The sequence below is a fragment of the Nicotiana attenuata genome, unplaced genomic scaffold, assembly GCF_001879085.1.
Source record: "Nicotiana attenuata strain UT unplaced genomic scaffold, NIATTr2, whole genome shotgun sequence".
NCBI lineage: Eukaryota > Viridiplantae > Streptophyta > Magnoliopsida > Solanales > Solanaceae > Nicotiana > Nicotiana attenuata.
This window is the reverse complement of record NW_017674098.1, coordinates 11,659-17,487: the sequence shown is the minus strand read 5'-3', so window position 1 is coordinate 17,487 and position 5,829 is coordinate 11,659.

Below are 5,829 nucleotides of genomic sequence, written 5' to 3'. Positions count from 1 at the left end.
GCAACTCACTTCTACGCGAAGCATAATTCCTGAGACTTCCCAAAGCCTGAACATGATTCGATGATGCCAATTATAGAACACATTCTTCAATTCCTTTGCTCAAATTACTACTGATGTTCTCTTTCCTTAGTCACGGCAACCCATCAATATGCTGATAACTAGAAATCTCACAAATAGGCAACCAGGTAATCCAACCGTAGGCGGTGGGACTCTCCCACTTAGCTTGAAGCCACTATTACACAACTTTGGAACCCACCAAGATTCTTTATCTCTTATTGACATGACCTTACGCAGTTAAACTGCCAGATTCCTCGAAATCCTTCCTTTAGCATTCCATGAACACTCCGAATCTCTAGCAACATTCATATATTAGACCTCTTACCGGATAGTTAATAGAATCTTTCGCCGAAGCTTTGCCAACCACGCGACCGCTGATCTGCTCATAGGAGACATCCCCAAATGTGGAGACTGTGCGCCGACATCTTCCAAAGTCACTGCACAGGGTACAATTACTACGACATCAATAACCCATCCTGAGCCCTTGCTCATCCACCAGCTACACAAGTCCATTCACTCCTCGTGGACATTAACTAAATGTGCGACAATATCTTCCAATTCAAAGTTATGTTGTATCCATCTTCATATCAAGCAGCTCCTTTCCGTCATATCAAATCTCCCGTCGTTATGCTAGCCAATATTTCAAATTAAGCTCGCAGACCCAATAACCACTAAAAATTCCCAAATCACTCCAAACTTTCCTCAAGGGTGTAGTTATCCTGCCACTAAATCCACGTGCTGCTCTGCCACTCTCCCACTTTGGCCAAACCCTCTTCTTTAAGCAACTATTCGACTTCCGCTTCTTACACTTGGCCTTCTAGAAATTTAACCACCGCCTGACACTTTCCACATGTCCTTCATCATCCTTCGCCACTCAGCTGATGCCTTAGATAAAAAATCTAACTCAGCAGCTCTTGAACCAATAGACCGCTACTAACTTTAAACCTCTCCAGAGATCATCTCTTCTCGAGCCATCGACATTATAAACATCGATTCCATCCTGAACCACCGCACCCCGCGATCTCTGACAGCCGCTTCTCCATTGCTATCTTACAATATCCTACCCCAAAGGCAAATTGTAGAAGGTCTTAACACCGGTGAACTTAGTACATTCAACAAGGACAACGATACCTCATCACAGATGAAAATTCCACCACGCTCGCAAATACCAAGCCTCGTTACTCTATCAACCCAAATCTGAACATTCTTAGCCCGATTGCCTTTCGCTCATCGGGAATAAAATACCGAATCTTTAAATCATGCACTGAGTAAACCTCCCATCAAGTCATTCACTACCCCGACACATAGGCAAGCATCCTACCATCACATCAATACTGCGCGACAACCTTTCATAAGTACCATGGAAACTTGTTTCTAGCCTCAGAGCTCTCAGAAGTACGACTACTGAGCTGAAACGACAGAATATCCTTCCACAAGGCGACGACAATAGTCAAATCGACTACGCATAGAGAAGCATCCCGCACCACCTCTGTAGTACCTTTAAAATTTCTCAATTCCTGACTTATGATAAGCGCTTCGCGTCACATAAGATTGATTGGGAAGGAAACAAAGGCATAAGCCTCAAAGGAATCAAATTGCACGATGAGGAAATCAAGAAGGGAAGTGCTCCTAACAGCCCTGTAGCCTCCCGAAGATAAGTACAGACGTCTCCGTATCGATCCACGAAACTCTACTAGACTTGCTCATGACTCGTGAGACCTAAGGGAACCTAGTGCTCTGATACCATGTTGTCACGACCCAAAATCCACTAAGGTTCGTGATGGCGAGGACACCATTGTCAGGCAAGCCAACACTAAATAACTAGTAACTTCTCGTTTTAGATATTTCTGAATTCACTTCATTTATACATTTAAACGATAAAGAATAAATTCCACTGAATAAATAATGATATCTTTAACAATTTCAAAATACTGACTAATCCCATAGACATCCCAGAACCCAGTGTCACAAGTGCATGAGCAATTACTAAGGAATCGAATAAAGTACAATAACTGTCCGGAATACAAATTGGACAGAAAGTAAATACAATATGCTGAAAGAGACTATACTGGCTACGGGTCGCCTCGAGAAATGCATCTCACCTAGCCCCCGTATCATCCATGCTGCAACACCCAGTAGGCCACTAGAAATACATGTGCATGTGCAACAAAAATGCACAGCAAGTGTAGCATGAGTACGAAAACAACGTGTACTCAGTAAGTATCCCGTCTAATCTCGATGAAGTAGAGACGAGAGGTCGACTTCGACACTTACTAGTGGTCCAATAATGATACGTCAATAATATAATAAATCGAGGATTTTTATAAACATGATTGTAATTCGATAGAATGAAGCAATTAAACAATTCTTTATACTACAGGAAATTCCCAAATTTCTTTTCATCATTTATACATTTATTCTCAAGCCGGGAAGAAACAATATCACTTCAATAAATTTCAAGGCAAGCAATACAAGCATGCGCAAATCATGCCGAGGTCGTACGGCCCGATCCAACAATATATAAACTGTGCACTGCCAGAGGGTCGAATGGCGCGAACCATAGATGCATCTATTTAATCTACCGAGGCATTCGGCCCATTCCACAATAGATAAACACATTCAACAGTCAAATCAATAATTCATCAAGGAGCAATTATTTGGGAAAAGGCAATTTCTCTTTTAAAAGTTAAGAAATGATATCTAGCATTTTAGAAATTCATTTACACGTTCGATATGTTTTAAGCATTTTTAAATTTGTCAACAAGGTTGCAATTATTACAAGTAAAGCATGTTTTTGGGCCCTAAACTACCCGGACTTAAACATAATAGTAGCTACGCATGGACTCTCGTCACCTCGTACGTACGTAGCCCCCAAAAATAAGAGCACATAACCAATTAACTCGCCTATGGGGACAATTCCCTCTTACAAGGTTAGAAAGGAGACTCACCTCGCTCCGAAGTTCCATAACCGACACTCCACGCCCTTTCGACGACTCAAATTAATGCACATCCAAAACTAGCCAATAATTATGCAAATCCATTAATATATGTTCAATTACTCATAATAATCCAATTTAAAAAAATTCCTAACCCCGATCGAAAAGTTGACAAAAACGCCCTCAGGCCCAAGTGCCCGGATTTCGAAATTTTTTGAAGATAAAGTTTACCCATAACCTCACGAACTCAAATCTATAATTTACTCTTAATTTCATGTCCAAAATCGTGGCCAAAATCCAAGAATACTAATTTTTTAGGTTTTCCCTCAAACCCCAAGTTTTTCACAAATTTTCATGCTCAAACATATACAATCATGTATTTAACTCAAAACTAACATAAACCACTTACCTCATGCTTGGTGGTGAAAATGGCACCTCAAAGTTGCTCCAAAATCGGCTCCAATTGAAGAAATGGGGTTGAAATGAACCCAACCTCCGATTTAAAAGAACCTCACTGCCTCCAGCATTTTTGCACCTGCGGTGCATAAACCGATCCTGCAGCCCCGGCTTCTGCGGTGCACGTGCCGCTTCTGCGGTCCCAGGCTCAGGGCCAAAAATCCGCTTTTGCGGTCTCCTCAGCGCAGATGCGCACCCGCATCTGCGATTAAAGTTCCGCACCTGCGGTCACTGCACTTCTTCGCCCAAACCGCATATACAACCCCATGGCCGCTTCAGCGGCTCCGCACCTGTGGCCAAAACCTCGCAGGTGCAGTTACACCAGATATCAGCTGCCTCAATTTTTCCTCAAATTCCAAAATTGATCTGTTAACCATCCGAAATCCACCCGAAGCCCCCGGGACCCCAACCAATCATACCACCAGCCCCAAAACATAATACAGACCTGCTCGACGCCTCAAATCACATCAAACAATGCCGAAATCACAAATCACACCCCAATTCGAACTTTATGAACTTTAGAACTTCAAACATCTACATTCGATGTCGAAACCTATCAAATCACGTCCGATTGACCCCAAATTTTGCACACAAGTCATATTCGACATTACAGACCTACTCCAACTTCTGGAATTGGAATCCGACCCCGATATCAAAAAGTCCACTTCCGGTCAAACTTCTCAAATACTTTCAAATTTCTATCTTTAGCCAAATGACTCCAAAATGACCTACAGACCTCCGAATTCACTTCCGATCGCGCTCCCAATACCAGAATCACCATACGGAGCTATTCCCAGACTCGGAATCTCAAACGCACATTGATAACACTGAAATGCAATTCAACCCAAACTTATGAAATTCTTCCAAAAATGCTAACTTCCACAATAGGTGCCGAAACGTTTCCAGGTCTTCCAAAACCTGATCCGGACATACGCCCAAGTCCAAAATCATCATAAGAACCTGTTGGAACCTTCGAATCCTGATTCCGAGGTCGTTTACTCAAAAATCCAATCTTAGTTAATTCTTTCAACTTAAAGCTTCCGAAATGAGAATTCTCTTGCTAAATCAACTCCAAACTTCCCGGAATTCAATTTCGACCATGCGTACAAGTCATAGTACTTGCAGTGAAGCTACTAAGGGCCTCAAACTGCTGAACGACGCGCTAGAGCTCCAAACGACCGGTCGGTTCGTTACATATTATAAGCTATAAAAAATTATTATAAACCATAAAAATTATTATTAACTATAAATATTTATTTTATTTAACTATACAATTATTATTAATAATTATAAACTATAAGCATAATCTTTACAAAAAATTATATTAAGTAAGTAATTACTTTTTATAGATTATAATAGCATCTATGTAAGTAAATTTTCTAAGTTATATTTAAGTATGTGAGTAATTTTACACACACACATACACTATATTGTAATTGATGATCAATATTATACATTACTATGTACGAATTAATCAATTGATAAACCAATATAATATTATTCTATTTTAGGTCGAGACGTTTTGTTTTTTATATATTATTCGATAGAGGTCAAAACATTTTGTTTTTAATATTCATCGATGCATCTAAATAAGTTATAAGTCGATGAATCAATTTACAAGTCGATAAATCCCTAAAAGAACCCGACCCTGTGTTCCTAGCGCTTCGTGACTTATATATATACGGCTATCAAAGTAAGTATATATATATATATATNTATATATATATATATATATATATTGTCACGACCCAAGTTCGCCCTCCGTGAACATGTCTTGACGACACCTAGTCCCGACGACTAGGTAAGCCTAACAATTGCGAAGAAAAAAAAAGAAACAAAATGCGGAAAAAAAAACTAATATAAACCGAAGATAACAATAATAAAGGTGTTTAAGATGCTGCTTGGCATATACAACACAAGATCTCAAAATCGAACAACTCCCAAAACCCGAAATCCCATGAATCACAAGCTAAGGGTACATAAAAGGCTCTAACTCCAGAAATGTCTATCAACAAGGAAGATACAGAAAGGGCTATACAAGTACAGAGAATAGAAAGGGACTCCTCGGTCTGCGGAATCGGTAGATAAACCTCGAAGTCTGTGCAGAAGTGCCTCGCCTCAAGGGTGATAAGACTGAGTGGAAGTACCTAGATCTGCACACGCAAAAACATGTGTAGGAAAGGGCATAAGTACACCACAGCGGTACCCAGTAAGTGCCAAGCCTAACCTCGATCGAGTAGTGATGAGGAAGGTCAGGGCCCTACCGGTCATATACAATAATATATAAGGAAGATGAGCAGTAGTAAAGAAATACAGATAATGAGAGAAACAACAACTCGACATAGAGATAACAATCGAGGGTCTACCTGGATCCCGTCCT